This window comes from Photinus pyralis, unplaced genomic scaffold (genome assembly GCF_008802855.1).
Source record: "Photinus pyralis isolate 1611_PpyrPB1 unplaced genomic scaffold, Ppyr1.3 Ppyr1.4_LG7, whole genome shotgun sequence".
Taxonomy (NCBI): Eukaryota; Metazoa; Arthropoda; class Insecta; order Coleoptera; family Lampyridae; genus Photinus; species Photinus pyralis.
The window spans coordinates 34,486,499-34,504,196 of NW_022170738.1; positions in this window are offsets into that span (position 1 = coordinate 34,486,499).

Genomic DNA, 17,698 nt, shown 5'->3' on the forward strand with positions numbered 1-17,698 from the left:
ACAACGACAAATTCATCTCATTCTTCCGTTTATTCTTACATACATTAGCGATTTTGCAATTTGAAAAATTGGGTTTGACGGCGACATTTTGAGATTCACCATCGAATTATTTAAAAATGTCTTGCAGTAAGTAATTTGTTAAAAGTACTCAATTTAGTTGAAATTGACTATGGGACCCATAACCTCTGAGTAAATAATTTCGTACTCGTGAATTAGATAAGATCGGACAACTCCCAGGACAAACAAACTTAGAAGTGAATCCTAAACGGAAACAACCGAGTACAAATACAATACGTTTGGAGAACATTCAATAGATGGCGCATAGTTAGCGTGCGTGATAAAGTCACTAGATCAAGTTTTTAAGAATTGATTTAATAATATAAATTACTGACTGTGGAAGAAATTTACAGAAAGTTTTTGGTTTGTGAACGTCATTTTTCTGACTGCGCTTCAGAACCAGGAACATGAAGAAGTTTAAAGCGCTTGGCAGTTCCCATATTATATTTAGCAGGTAACACTAATTGAATTGTAATAATTTGCTACATATTTTGTTTTTAGAACGATCTCGAGAGCATCATACAGTCGAGTTCCGTGAAGTTGATATTGTATAATCATATTAAATTAAATATAACTCCTTGATTGGATTAATTGGAGTTACTTATAAAACAAGTGCTCTGTACTCTTTGAAGGCCCTGACTGCTGAGGTGCATCCGCATTAAAAATAAAAATTTATCTGGATCCCTAACAAACAAAATTGGACTTCACTGGCTGGATTCATTTACGTTTTAGGTTTCAACTAGTCAAATCCAATGTTATTGTCACTTATAATTGCACAAGAGGTTTGTATTTTAGCGAGTAAATTTGGGTTGTTTAGGTAATGAAAATCTGTTGCCTAGCAATTAGACGAGAAAAACTGTCAACTAATAAAAATGCGACACCGAAGGTGGAGCATTTTTAGGTTGACAGTTTTTAGAGTTCAATTGCTAAAAGGCAACAGATTTGAATTGCAACAACACAAATTTACTCGGTTTAAATACAAACCTCGAGTGTAATTCGGCAGGACAATTTAACGAACAAGAAATTCACCAAACTAATCAATTATTGACAGACGTCATCTAGTCATATGGGACAGGATAATACGATATTTGGTTCGAAAATGAATAAGTGAAAAAACCACTAGTGCATTTGTCGCTGGAAAAGTTGCAGGTAACTTTTGCCGCCGTCAAAGTGACAATTGCACTGCGGCTTATGCGATTTTTTATACATGAGTTGAATTGTCGGGAGAAATTCACTATAATGGCGACGTAGCTTACATAGATTGATTTTAATATTTACATTTGGCGCCATTCACGCAAAAGCTGCTGGGAACATACACGAGATGGCGCGTCATTTTTTTTTTTACATTATATTACAGTTTCCATTCTAATGGGACAACTATTTTATTACACGAAAAAACTGACATCCATACACACACTATGATATTCTATTTCCTTATTAACACATTTAAAGGAAATTCGGAAATTATCAACTTCAGGCATTGCCTTCAGCTTTTAGAGCGATGCAGGAATAACACAATAGTACGAATACATTGAGAAAACCCGAAAGTTTTAGGCATTACCGAGATCTCAATCGATTTATAAAAGGCGACCGAACAGCCAGACAGTTAGTGAAACAGTAAACTCTTTTTTCAGAAAAATTACTGCCTTATTGCCTTCAAGCCGATGCGACGTCCAAGGCCGTGAAAGATAGTCACCCTTTCCCTCGCACTTTCCCGTACAAAGACAGCGTAATTTTAAGTTTAGACCTCGGAAGTTGGAAACTGAAAACATTCAAAACATAAACTTAAAAATTTAGGGAATAAAAAAGTAGCCAAAAATATTTATGCGGGCGTCATTGAAACATGGATTTTCTACTATAACACAACGGCCCAATTATGGCACATTCAATCGGAAAAGAGTTATTTCAGAAGGCATCTGATGTAGACAAGGCCGAACGATCGGTAAACTATTCCAAGACTTTCCTCAATGTTTAGTAGGCAATTTCCGAGGCAATTTCAGTTAAAAGAAGCAATATCAACAAGAGTAGTTTAAATTTCAGTGAAGATATACCGTTAAATCACCCCCTTCGTCGTTTTGCTTAATTTACTGTGACGCACACTACGAGAGTCCAAGACCTTAGCACTATTTCCGAAAAGGTAGACACCTCGAGCGGAAATGTTTTGACTAACGAATGATCAAAGTGGTAATTTGCTTTCATAACAGTTGCGTAACGAAACATACTTGAACTTGAACTATTAGTTTCCCCCTGAATGATTCAACCACTTACTCAATCATCCGTCCGTTATAAACGAGCACCATTTGGTTATTTTCCAAAAACAGAAAATAATTAAGATAAACGCGTATAATGCGCATTAAAGTAGTAGGTAGGCACTGATTCAAGGTTGTTTTTGATCTAAAGTTAGTGTACATCTACACAACATAACATATCTAATTGGTATCTTCCTCGTTGCGGCTTCTCTACTTTCTAATTTTCGCGATTCACACCGAGCCCCGCAAAAAAACGTCACGCAAAATTGTCAGCAGTTCGTAGGTTTCGTACAGGAAATGAATTGCGCTGTATAGACGATGTACTAACTGCGTACTAATGTCGTTATTGCTTGCAACACGTAAATGAACTTTTAATCTATTAGGATCTAGGTGCAGCGTATTGAGCGTTACAATAATAACATACCGCGCTATTTTTGTTGATTAATTTTTTCGACGTTGTAAGGAACAATAGAGCGATTTGATAAAGTAACTAATGACAATTAATAAGAAATAAAAAACTCATTATCGTCGCTTAAACAAGCGTTTACGTCAAAGATGGGTAGGTAATTCATCTCAACTAGTTCCGATATCGATTTGTTTAGAATTAAACTAGAAACCTAACAGTATCCGGCAGCGTACACTAATAAAGGCTACCACCGACCCAACAAAATGGAACGTATAAGGTTGGTCATTTTAGGTGCACCATGCACCAAGTATGTCAACGTCTGGAGAATAGATCACCCACCCAACAACTTATTTTAAAAAAATGCAGTAGGCGAATATCTGCCATCGCCATCGAAAATGCGTAAAATGCACTTCTGGGGACAACCAGATAAAGCCGTTGGACGTTTTCCCAATGAAATAGATTTATAAACAACAGTTTTTAAATCATGATTTTTCTTGACTCAGATACCGAAAACACCAAAAACTGTATAGGGATAAGTCCTGGCAAAAACAGACAGATGGACAGAAAAATAGCAATAGCACAAACTAAAAATATGTGATTCAGAATGTCAAAACCTAAGAAACTACCTAAATAATCTGGTAATCGTTCAGTTTAGGAACGACTGACCATGAGGTTTCTAGCAGCCCTCTCTGAATATGTGGTTGGTGAACAGAAAAGAATTCTATTGGTAGGACAGATTCGCAGCCATTTCAGGGCGTAATTGAAGTTGGTGGGTAATTAATTCGTAGAAGCATCGTCTGCGTGGTCAAAAAATTTGATTAAATCGACCGTCTGCAAAAATATAATAGGGTAGTAATATTTTGCGTTCATAGTGATTATAGCTTCAAGTTGTGAATCAGTTAAGATAGAACGGGAAGTCCACTGTAAGACGAACGATTGCGCACTTCGGCAAGAGACAAACAATCTAAATCGACCATCCGTGAAGTTTGAAGGAGTCAAATCGCTAGCAGAGATACAAAAAAAGTAGCAAAGAAAATAAATAGCGAATTTCGAAAGTTGTCGGGATTTTTGAAATCATTATCCCTGAACTTAGGCAAGTGGGCAGTAAATAAACAGGATAGGTATACGTCTTTCGCTATAAAAACGTCATTGATTTATGAATCAATTTCAGACAAGTTTTCTATAGATTTCGCACACTTGTTTTTTTTTGTACATGTTGCAGTGTTGCAGCATATGTCTAAAATTGATACACAAATCAATGACGTGCAACGGTTTCTATAGCGAAAGACGTATAACGTCTTCATTAACAAAATTCGTTTTCTGTTGGATTGCGTAAATTGCTCTAGAATTTTCGAAAAAAGTCAAGTACAGGGGTTTTCACCCATTGATTTTCCCTGGTTCGACGACCTTCTTATGTATTATGTATGTAATTGCATTTTTCTTGTATTTATAATTTGTATGTTCAACTCATTAACGTGCCTTTACGGGTATCATTTAAATAGTAAAAAGCAACCCTTCACGAATGGCACCTTCATATCGTCGAAATGTGTTTCTATTTTAATTTGTATTCACGTCTCTTCATCTAAGTTCGAGTAGATTGCTAGGGATTAAAAACAATTGTAAATAGTGAATACCTTATAAGGTTATAGTTGGGTTCCGAATTTTCTAGTTCTAAGATTTCATGTTGTGCTTTATAAGCATTGTAACTGTTGTCGTTATGTAAGATATAAAAGGGGCCGCTCAGTTACGTTATGCACCACTCGATAACAGGATCTTGAATTAAAAAAAAACTTCAAATTAATAAGGATTTGGTCTTAGGAATTATTTTATTTTATTTTTTATTTATTATCCCTCTCGTTCTGGGTTTCTAATAACCTCCATCGATGAAAACGGAGTCGGGGAGGACGGCGGTAGTTGGTAGGCCTTTAGACCATGAAGTAAAGTACCCCCCCCCCCACGAAGGGTAGAATCTGTGTGTTCAAAATAGAAAAGTATATTACTTGGCGATTTCATATACTGAGATACGTATGCAAGATTTTACACAAACTGGTCGTCGCATGTAAAACTTACACGCTTGTTTTGCGGGCTTTAAATTATAGGCTACCTATTGCAACATTTTCACGATTACGCAACAAAGTGGCACATTTAGCACTCGCGTTTGCGATATGATTACTTTTCTATCGGTGGTCCTCCAAATGCAGCTTAGTGAGACATTAATATGGGAGCGATTTCCGGAATAGAGTGGTGATACATCAATGCAATCAGGAAAAATAATTTAAAACATGGACTATTAAGATATACAGGGTGTTGCATTGAAAAAATACCAACTTTGGATCAGTTCTCAGAAACGATGGTCCACAATTTTTTTTACTACGCCACTGGGTTCTACGTAAACAGATCCCTGTATCTCAGAAACAAACGTAGCTAGGGCGATTCTGCTTGTGGTATTAAAAGTTTCCCAAAGAAGTGGCACAGAGTCGCAAAAACCGCAGGTCTCTATCTTTAAAAACAGCTAAGATACCTCTCTCAAGCAAAAGAGAACACACGGTATACTTGATTACAATCTTGACCAGAGTTTGTATATTCCCTTTATACAATTTGTAAATTTAATTTGGAAAAGATTGTAGACAAATCTATAAAATCTATAACTGAAGGATAATTGGACAATTGAATGTCAACATTACGAAATAAAATTTGTACGTGGTCTTGAAGTCAAGTTGGGATGTTAATTATTAAAATTTTTTGGACAAACAATAATTTGAATAAAATGAATAAAGTATACTGAATGGATACAAAATTTACAATTTCCGTTTTTACCTATGCTCTGGAAAAAATCGAATACGTTGATTAGTACCCTCACGTGATCAAGTTTAAATTTCGCGTAGGTATATGTTTCTTTTAGGTTGGCAGTATTGAACAGTTGGACAAAAAATTACAAAATTATATGGTTTATCTATATAACCACATTTTTGCGTTGGCTGTGTTTACCGTCTTTTCGAATTTACCCTTTATTATCTTAAACCAATATTTAACACATTTTTAGAGCTCTTAACGCCATGAAGCTACTACTGTTAATTGTTGTTTAAGTTAACAATAATTTCTTTATGGAGAACTGTTATTACAATAATCCAAATTTGTAGAGTTTCTGTTCACATCAGAACAAGATGCCTTTGAGAAATTTCCGCAGTGCGGCGACCGAAATCCTGATAGAAGTTTGAGCTATTAATGCCTAGCATAATAAATTATATTACTGTTAGGACAATTCTTGGGTTTCGCTAGCAACTTGTTTAGGGGAAATAAATCAGGGTTGCCACCCGTGCATCTTTAGTTGCCTAACCACCTGCAATCACGTGGGGGTTAATAAATATGAAAGCCCTGTAATTTCAATCGCGCATTTTGTTTGCATTAAACTGTTTGAATACAATCTCTCTCAAGTACGAAGTAGGGTTTAATTTTTGGGACGCACAGTATATTGGAGCAATTTATAATTCTATTCAATCTGTTGGCATTTTTGAAGTCGATAAATTGTTTCCAATTGTACCTGTGAACGGTAAGCCGTATATCCTGTCGAATGTAGGTACTTGATTTTTTGGTTGACAAGGCCAATTTATTTGGCAACCAATCTCGGATTACCAAGCGATATTGTTTAGTGGTCAACGTGGGACATTTTTCAATATAAACACTTGGATTCAAACCAGGAGACCTCTTCGAAGAATGAAATTGGTTGCAAGACTAAAGTTGGTGCCCATCCTCATGGAGCCGTGGTTCTGCAAACCATTTATACCTATATATGTAGTATAGTATGGTCAGACAAATATTTCGACTTTTGTAAGGGTCACCCCCAAATGCTTTGGTAGATCCAGATCTCGATCCAGATATTTCGAATGCTATCAGTTTTTTCCTAGTGGAACAGTACCAGGTGCTGACGTGATCATGATCACTCGTAGACATTAATTTCTCACATATTGAAATAATTCCAGAACTTTGTCCTCTGGCGTCGTCTCTGACGTCAAATTTGTTGTTTTTTTACTTTATACGGATATTATTTGATTCGCAATTCCGTATGTAGGTAACTCATAAAATGTTATCGTGAGTTTTGTTTTGAAGTGCAAGGTACAACAGATTGGGATACCAGAATAAAAACTGAGATAAAACAATGGTGACTATCGCCTATCATGAAGTCTAATGATTACCCTTGTGATTACCTCAATGATCACTGTATCTAAAGAAATTGGTCTTGGTTGCGACAAGGAGATATTACTTAGGTGTTACTCGATATATAAAACAAAGTAATCTCTAATCATGGTCCAAAAATTGACATACAAAAACCTGCATGTACACCGCCAAACAGTGCCGGAAAAAAGGTTAGATAACACAGACTGGCTGTAGGCGTATGCGATATATGGCAAATATGCCGATAAAATTTTGCAACTCTGAAGAGGGGGTCGTTGTAATTCGTTATGCGATCTTGTGCACTTGTGATTTTTGAATAAGAAATGAGTCTAGCGTTCGTGTATTTGGAGCACCCCACCTGTCGCGAACCACTGCTGATTCGTTCAACAATTTCCAAACTGTCTTCTTTTCTTTCTGAATAAGGAGTAAAGACGAGGACGTGTCACATCCCGATGCCGCATGTAGAAAGAGCAAAGTCTTATGCGTCACCAATTTTTTTGGAACGTCTTTTATGGTAAAAACCTTTATTTTTTAGCAGATGGTTTCAGAAGAAACATTTTCGATTAACACTCAGCTCGAGTTATCATAAGCGCGAGTAAATCCATTGCAATCACGGCTACTTCTTGGCCTAAAGTGGCCGCTTCAATTGCGTCTGTCACAATCAAGGTGTCGACGTCACTTGCTTTACTGCAAGCGTTGAGTGAAGGAATTAGGTCTTCACTCAACGCTGCAAGTCATTCAGTCCAATTCTGTAACTAACAAGTTGCAAATTACTAACTATAGCAAGATTGCTCACACAAAATTCTAGCAATATTATGAGCAATGATAACAAATTTGTCATTCTCTAACTACCAACTTGAGCAATATTGCTAATATTCCTACACTTCGTCAAATTGCTACGAACTAGTTACAACTTAGTAACAGAGTGTTGTCACTGGGCGTAAAATTAGACGCATTACTGAACCTACTGAACTCTTACCACCTAAATCCACAACTGTTTAAACTTTTTAATTGTAAGGTTAGTTGTATTTTTGATTTAAGTTTAACCGATAGACGCGTTGGTGACTTTAAAAGTGACGTGCGACTTGTAATTTGTATTTGCTCGCCATGGAAAATACAGATACCAAACAGCGTGGTGCTAGAACAACATGGAAGCAACATTCCCTAATTGTGGGCAATTTAGAAAACAAGTAAAAAAGTTTTCGCCCTAAGACGATTAACTTTAGCGCACCATGCATTGATCACATGATACTACAACTTTGTAGTATCATGCATTGATCAGTAGTTCCGAAAAGGTCACTGAACGGACATAATGCGGATGCGCAGTGTAATTGTTACTATTTTTCTTGGTTCAGGTGCCCAATACGATTATCTTTCCTGGAAGCATCTGTTGTTAAAATTTCTCTATAAATAAGAAATTTGGCAGTTTGCCCATGCCCACATCTGATGTTTACAATATGCGATATGCTTATCTTTACTAGAGACATCTATGTTTAAAATTTCAAAAAAATATCTCTATAAATAGGAAAGTTGACATTGCGCCGTTTAATGGTCAAGATTTTGCTTGGCTCAGATGCCAGAGTTATACGCTACCGAATGCAAAAAGAATGAATTAAATATCTTGAACTGTAGGAGTAGTTAAGGCCTCGGACAGACGGACAAAGAAAATGGCTTCAGTAGCGCACCCAACTTCTTTGGAAAATGCGCTAAAAATGCCATGTTAGTTCATGAAAGAACTGCTCCAAACGATATTAAAAACTAGATGAATTATGATAAGAATTGAATCTTCAACAGCGTTTAAAAATTCGTATTTAAACCAACCACCTGCCATATTGGAGCGGGTGAAATACACTTGCTAAGACTTAACAACAGCACTTTACCTATTGCTAGGGTCAAGCAATTGAATTGTTAAAATTTTAGGCAACATTGCTAAGTTTGTCAGTAGGTACAGAATACCACTTTTAACAAATATTGCTCATCTAGCAATTACCTTCACTATTAGCAAGTTGCTAAGATTATTTTAAGTTACAGAATTGGACTGATTATCTCTCATTAGTTGAATGAGTGGTCCTATCAAACGTGTCTTGTTTCGCCATTAGCCAGGAATTGCTGGTCACTACCATATTCAGATCGAACTGGATCCGTTGCCCCACAGCGAAACGAGGTCTTCTGCTTTGCTCACAGGTTTATATTCTGGTTAGCTGGTCGCGGCCAAACTACTTTCCTGAGAAGGAATCCTCCGTCGACAACGTATGGTACTTGGTCAGTCGGTAAAATATCAGTGTGTGTAGCATATTTTTCGAGATTTTTTTTCTATAGTTGCGGCTTACAGGCTAACACTGATTTGGTTGTATTCTTCATGTAAGTCCCATCAAACAACGATTTCGGCTTCGGAGATTCAACATGAAAGTTCTTATAAACAGCTGATGAGCCCACTGTAGGTAATTTCGAGCAAATAGCTGGGAAATACATAGAAAATGGACGAAATTAGATGAAACTGGGGAAATTCTAGAGATATACAAGGAAATTTTGAGGAAATAACATGAAAGTCTGAAGAAATCTCAAGGAAATTCTGAGAAAATCTAGAGACAATTTTAAGCAAATAAAAGGTTGCTATTAGGGCATTTTTCGTTAATTCGGCGAAATTATTTTGAGATTAGATTGGGTCGCACTTCTGTGTGTGGTGTAACTTGGGCTGTACCGAAGGCTGTATCACTCTTGAAAAAATGCGCATGTACTATGTCTAATTTTTCTAAGGAACTGCGAGGATTGCACCGCAAATGCTCCGCACGTAGATTTGTTTCCTCCATTTTGTTCCAATATGGCGGAATTCCCTGAATCACGAGCTTGACAGATATTTATGAGTTACACCCTCGGTTACACCCACCCTTAAAATTCGGTCGAAATCGGTTCATAATTACGAAAGTAATAAATAAATAAAGTAATCCCTGGAAGTGATAATTTCACGCAAACCGTTACCTATAAAAGTATTTAGACTTCCATTAATAATTTAAATCTAAAAATTCGAATACCGGCATAGTTTTTCATGATTTATCGAAAGAAAAGATTATCATGATCGTTTTACTTCCGGTTTTCCGGATGTGGATAGCAACTTTCTTATTTTAAATAGAACACCCTATATTTTATTGCATTTTCGAAATCTTCATGAAAATCTACGTCGTTTGCTAGGTCGTTTGATTCCCTAGGTATAGGCTATACCTAGCATCAAAGGTTTTCAAGTTATTCAAGATTTTTCAAAATTTTTCACGTGGAACTGCTTTTCTTTAGAGCCCTGTACCTACCTATGGCTCCGTTAACTTTGAATTAAACAATTTTCGAGCAATGTGTCTAGGAATAATCCTTTAACAAGAATTTTGTCCGATGCAAACTATTTTTGGAAATTGCCGTGGTTTAATCTGTTTACTTCTGATTATCAGGCTTATAAAATTAAGCTCAAACGTAATATTGATGACTAAATATTTTTTGTTTTTATTCTTTTGTGTGATTTCTAGTTTTCTATTTGTATTGCCTTTAGCGAAGGTTTATTAGGTTGAAAATCAATTTATGTTAAATTAGCTAAGAACATGTTTTTTTTGTGGTATTTAATGTAACAGGTGAATTCCGTAAATATATTATTATTATTATTATTATTATTAAACAAGTCTTCCATAATCAACAATAGTGACGTGATGCTACATGCGAATAAGTTAAATTTTGATCGCCCTTCTACAGGGTGTTTTAAAATTAATGGTAAAGTTTAATAACTTCAAACCTTAAAAAGTTGATTTTTTAAAATGAAACCTGCTTTATTTTTTTGCATTTTCAAATGTGGTAAAAAATTCTACATAGATAACGGCTCGTGTGGCACAGTTCAGTTAAAACTGGACCGCGGTGCTAAGGGTCCCTGGTTCGAATCCGGGTTCGGGCATTGATATTTGTAAATGTATAGTGGGTTGGGTTGGTAGAGCAGCCTTGGCTGAAACCCAGCCCACTCAAAAATAAAGGCAAAATAAAATAAAATTGCATCAAATGACTCTTGAATGAATCTTATTTCTGTGCAAATTCTTCGCTGTAACTCTTGTACTGTTTGTGGGCGGTTTATGTAAACCTTCCTCTTTAGATAGTGGCATACAAAGAAATCCATCGAAGTTAGGTCAGGTGATCTAGGAAGTCACCCAACAGCTCCCCTTCTGCCTATCCATTTACCAGGAAGAATTTCATTATTCCTAACGCCAACAGCAAAATGTGCCGCAGCCGAGGCCGCAGCACCATCTTGCTGATACCATAATGTATCGTTTGGCAGATCTGGATCTTCATTGTTCGGGTAAAGCACCACAAGAGCAGAAATAAATCGTTTCTTGAGAAATCCAAATACGTTTTTCTTGCCAATGGACCCTCCATAAGAAATGAACCTACAATCCCCGCAAATACAAATCCGTAAAAATGCTTCAATGGAGCACAGCCACATACATCAAAAGAAAGACAGAAAGCAGTCCAAAGATAAATGGTGACCGCCAAAACCAAAACCCTTTACAGCAGGCGTGGGCAACCCACGGTCCGCGGGCCAGATCCGACCCGCCGATAAGTTTTGTCTGGCCCGCTAATATAATTCATAGTTAATACTCCATAGGGCCCACAAGTTACATTTAAAATTCGAATTAATTAATTAATATAATTATGTTACACGTGCAGCATCTAGTGGACGCGATCCGAAGCTTCCAAGACGTTTGAAAGCCTAATTAAAGATGCATTTCTTGTTTCAGAGATATCGCCTGTTATTTTCCAGAATTTTCCTCACGATATATACCGGGTGGGGCAATACAACGACACGTGTTTTGGGATTAAGCATCATTTTTAAGCCATATATTGCAACAAATCTTAAGAGCATACATGAAAATTTGGATACAAGCTGAATATGGGGATTTATTATCCATGTCTGGTAAATTTTCTTTGCAAAATCGTGTCAATTTTCAGGAGTACTTATTGATTTTTTTAAAATAATTTTTACAAAAGCAAAAAAAAAGATCAAGAGCAAAAAGAAATAGATAAAAGTTAATTTCTTTAAACATACCTTTTATTTGGATTTTCAAGTGTGGCCCGTGGCGCATATGAAAAATTTTATTTTGGCCCCTTGGAAAAAAAGGTTGCCCACGCCTGCTTTACAGGTAAGACACGAAGTCACTAAAAATAATCGCTTACCAAGAGAAAAATTTGCATGCAACCAATATGACGGCAGGATTTAACTGAAGGGAAAAGAAGTACAACTTATACGCAAAAAAAGGAATAGACCATCTGCACGACCTCCTTCGGCAAAACAAAGAACTATTGTAATAAGGAATCTATAACACTTGAATGACCTCTAACGACAAAAATAAAGAACCAGGTAAAAGAACTCTACTACAAAAATAATTTATATATAAACTAGTGGATTACAAAGGAAATACCTATAAGGCATAAGAATATTGAATATAAATATAAACGAGAGTAAGAATACTATAAACTTGAATTACGAGTGAAGCAAACGTAACAAGTCCCATAGGAATTTTCTGGTAGAGGCAACAGAATATCTAACTCTGTACCTCCTTCGGTTGTCGGACGGCCACTCCTATGGTGATCCTTCACATATCCGAATTCAGAAAACTATCTTTCTATTTTGGAAATTGTCGCTCTTGTGACAGGTTCTTTATTAGAATACCTGTTATCTCGCCTGTTATTGAATTGATCAGAAACCTGAATATTACAATTTCAATTCGCTCTTTTTCAGTCAACTATCGCACCATTATTTAGTTAATTAGGTACATAAAAACAATACAATAAAAACAGATAAACAAGTTGATAAAGAACCGTCATGATTTTAACGGCAATTGTTATATGGCTACATGATTTCTTATTACAACTGGGAACTCTTGATTGATATAAGGCTTTTGATTTTAAAACTTTAAAAGCAACAGTACCAAAAGATAGAAAGTGTTTAAGATCCTCCTCCCCATCGCGACAATATGTTTTACCGTTTTCGCAACGAAATTGATGACGTGACACTACCAAAGTACCCTGAAACAGAGGAAGATGAATTTTTCTTACATTGGTTTCCTTGCGCACCACACAAGATTTTAATCATCGAGTTGATGTTGTGGGAGAACTCGTTATATATTAATGAATACTGAGAAGGTGCAACTCGGTATCCAATGTATTTTAACATGATTGATGCAACAGTTTTCGGTGGTAAAATAGGAGTCCCAACAAAATAAATTAACAAAAATTTTCAATGAATATTTGCGAGTCCATTGATACTCGCAAGGGTATTCCAAACCACGTACGGCTATATCTAGCTAGGCTAGGATCGTAGATCTGGTGGATATGCGATTACATCCATAAAGATCCGAAATATCCATGGATGTTCCAAGCATATTCATCGAGATCCAAGGATATCCATGAAAATCTGATGATGGCCGCGGATATGCCGTAGATTACCGAGATTGTACGAAGGTATCTAGTGGGTATATATCCGTGAATCTACTACTGGTGGGCAAAATGCTATCTGAGATTTCACCGTCGAAAAAAGTAGCCAATATTTGGAAAATTCAATTTTTTTTAGGATAGAGTTGCATATAAAGTTACCTTACTAAAAATAAAACAATATATAGGGTGTTTCATTTAAAATAAGTACGTTAGCATCAACTTCCGTTATAAGCGGAAGTGCTAACTTAAAGATATTTTAGATATATTATTCTTATTGGTGTCGCCATTAAAATTTCAAAATATTCCGATATCTCCTGTTCCAAGATATAAATACCCGGCACCAGATTATTCAGATCGGATATTAAAACACTTTCCAGTCATTCCCGGATACACGCAAAAGATAACCCGGATAAGCCGGGTACGAAGTAGATATCACGTGCCGCAGTATGTCTACGATTAACTAAAGAATCAAAAAAAATATTTATGAAATCCCTGAAATATAAAAATTCGTTTTCTAGGCTACAGGATATTCCATCTTATGGATAATCGTCCCGTGGCTCGAGATGAGAATGCAAAGGTGGTTTGCTGATTGAATCGAACGGACGGCAGACATTCAAGACTTACACGCATCTGCTGGAACTCCTGGAAGAGAAATGATGAATGCGAGGCATCTTCTGGATTAAACCGGCGGTAACCTACAAGTTTCAAGAGCTCCTTGTCAATAAACTGGCTAGGGTTAGAAGAAATATGTTGTTCATATTCATAGCTGGCTATGGCGCAAGAGAAAAACGAGGGTAAAGTATGAGTCATTCAATCAAGAGACTTGGGGGAATACCTAGCGACCTCCCGCAAAATTTTTTCATGGCGAAACACCTTTCACCAAATTAGTTTATCACGTAGGTCTGCACTTGTGCAACATTTTTTCTTATAAATCTCGCGAACGTTTCCAGTTAGATTTAAATTTGCCCTGGAGAATGTATTTTTAATTGTCTCACGCGACGAGGTTTTTGCACCTGGACACGAAGAGCGCCGCGAGTTTTGTTTTGCTGCCGAAATCGTAGGTACGAGCACGTGCAAAACGACGCTGTGCGCCGACGCCGTTCGCATTGATGTTTCACAGCTGATTTTCGAAGGTGGAAAACGCCGATATTGACAATTGGAAAATTGCAATTGAAAAAAATGAAAAACGTTCTTACCTCTTATCGGAAACGGTTTCGTCTGTACGGTTTCGGTATTCGGGGGTAGAAGTCTTTTCGTTTCGGCGGACATAACACTTGGACAGGAGCGAACATCTTTCACTTTACAACAATCGTAAGTCGTTGACGATATCGAATTACTGTTGCGCACACGTAAAGAGCCACCGTTCAAAACGTTTATACAACATGCGGTTGTCATTATTTGTCTATCGCAAAAAGCAGCACGAACGTTCGCCAAACGTCAAACTGAACTGACTGACTGAAACCGACGGCAGCGTGCACCTTATGTCATGTACCGATTACGATTTCGACTTGGGGGAAAGGGAAGTAAAGGCATCAGGCAAACGCACAGACGACTCCGTGATAGAGTAACCAATCCCGAGTTAGAATAATCGAACCACTTTTAATGCAAAACTGTGCATTTGTATTATTTAACAAAAAAGAACAGTTGCAATCAGCACATTAAAATTCCATTAAGTGCATCTCATTATGACCTACCTACGTTATAATTGAATCATACAATATTATAATGAATAAATAGTACGGCTATTATGAAATATGAATGCGGGAGCCCGATGATCCACGTGTTTTATGTAAATATTTTTCTTACTTGGCATCCTAAACCTATGTTCAAAGAAGTGATACACCGATACTCCATTTCACAATTTACATATTTGCAAACTATGTGGTCTATTATTAGAAGGTAAAGTATCCCTAGAACGTGAGCAGAAAATTTGTTTTAACAAATCCATATTTTAGCAAATTCTTTAATTCTGAGACCAGTATTTGTTGAATGATCAACAATGTTCCCGAGAAAATGTCAAATAAACGAGCCGCTATTGTACAGTTAATGGGATGAAGGGAAGGAAGCTACTTGTTTATGCTACAAGTTACAACGTGGTATGTGGTCAATGCTTGGCCGGTCTTATGAGAATGATTGGATAGTATTATACAAGCGACCATGTTTACGTAGTGTCTCTGCGAAATTGCGATTCTGGTGTTGTAGCGAACTTCCTAGAGCGATATCAAGGCGCCATCAAGTCGATAAAGGATTAGTCACCGTTAATATTTTAGCTCTTTGTCATCCCGTTAGAGGCTCTGCTAGAGTTAGACATTTCTTTTACCTAGGTCTATATCTTGTTGCTAGAGTGCACGCTTTCTACCTTTTTGCACTTAATGCTATCCATTCTTCTTACAGTTGTACTTCTTCTCTTCATTAAAGGTTCTGCTTTCGCATTGCTTATATGCAAATGTTTTTTTGTACGCCATTACTTATCTGTTTTCGCGTCTACCTGATACATGACTTAGTGTTTTGACTTTACTATATTTATATTTGGAGTAGTTTTCCTTTCTCTGTTTGATGTTTGTGGTGACTTCATTGAAACGTTTTTACTGATGACGAGGTATGTTACATGATTCCGCAGCATTTTTCGCATTAGGTATATTTATTTAGGGCTTCACATGCACCTCCAACCCTCAAGTTTAACTTCCCTCACAGTTTTCTTATTGGTTTCTGATCGTTCTTTCTTTTGCATTACCTTTTACGTTGATCTACCTGGATTTTACTTACGACCCACGCAGATACAGCATTTTTATTTGAACCCGCCGTCTTATTGATCCAAGATCGACGCGGTGGATGAGTTTCTACATTACCGGCAAAGTCCCCGGCACTTCAGTGAAACCAAACAGCTGATTCTAGCTGTGACCTACTTACATGGAAGTTGTTTATACCTGAAGATTTCAAGAAGAAACCCTTATAACTACCTACAAGTATTTACGAAACCCCTTTGGAGATTATCGCCTTGTGAATTGCTCCGTTATACTTGATACTACATTACTACGTATTTTGCTTTTCTCGTTACCGAAGATTTGAATTTACCGAAATCGAGACCAGCTTTTGTCTATGTTACTTTCTGATTATTGCGAAGATTCATTTTCGTAGTTCGATTACATTGTATCCTTCAAATTAGCTGTGTTATACCGATATTAGTACCGTTGCTTTGTGAATTAGTATTGAAGTTACCGAGGCTTTATCCGAATCGGTTATCAACAAGGTCACGTTATCTGTTTTAGTCCTAAGAATTGGCTCATATTATCTTGGTTATGTTTTCAATTGATTTAGTTATTTGTGCATCGTAAAGTACTTTTCTTGAATTTAACGACGCGTTTATGCTGTTATACACAATTGTAATTTTGCTTTTGCTAGAGTAGTCATTCGAATTATGAATTCGTATTGAGTATTAATTGCAGTTTTAATATCCGTGTCAGACGTTAGCGTTGCTATTTCGCAATATTTTATGTGCAACGCGATACACTACCCCTTTTATTTGTTTGTTGTGTTATTACCTGTTACAGAATTGGAAAATGCGTCCTTCCCAATTCAAACGGCTGCTACGACAAGAATTCAAAGGTAAGTTTCCCCTTTTTGGTAAGTACTTATTCTCCTCTCTTTTTTGACATTTACTAAAGAGTAAGTGCCGCCTCTATCCGGTTTACTATTACTACTTTTCCCGTTTTGCTTATTTTTGCTAGTGAACAAGAACCCCGATATTCACTCCAACCCACCTCTACTCTTCCTGAGCTTACGGTCTGCTTATCTTAAGGTAATTTTGTTACGTTTGCTTAGAGTAAACGTAACAATGTGCCGCGCCGTCCTAGTTAGAATTAGGCTGCATATGCGCACTCTTCGAACAACTATCGAAGAATACAAGATATTGTCTTACAATCGCTAATAATGAACATGTCTGTTAAAAAGCAACATGCCATTTTCGCCGAAGTTATTTGTACAACGCTGTGAAAGCTTTCATCGTTAACGTCGCCTACGTGGACGCCAATCATCGCTTTCATTGTTTAACAAGCCAGGAATCTACGTTATCGCTACATATGAAATGAAATAAACGACCAATAGGCAAACTAGGATGGGTCAATATGAGGGGCATACACAGATACTTCTGTCTACCTAATTTATACCCCGGATACTGTCACCTGAAGTCGCATCACTTGAGAATCAATCAAATAGTTTGTACTTAGATGGCTATCGTAAAACCTGACCTAGTCTGAAGTAAAAAGCTACAAGACCGCAACTGGTGATCAAGCTCTTGTGCGGAGAGAGCTGACGGTCGATATTAGTATTGGGCAGCAGACATCGTCCATGAGTT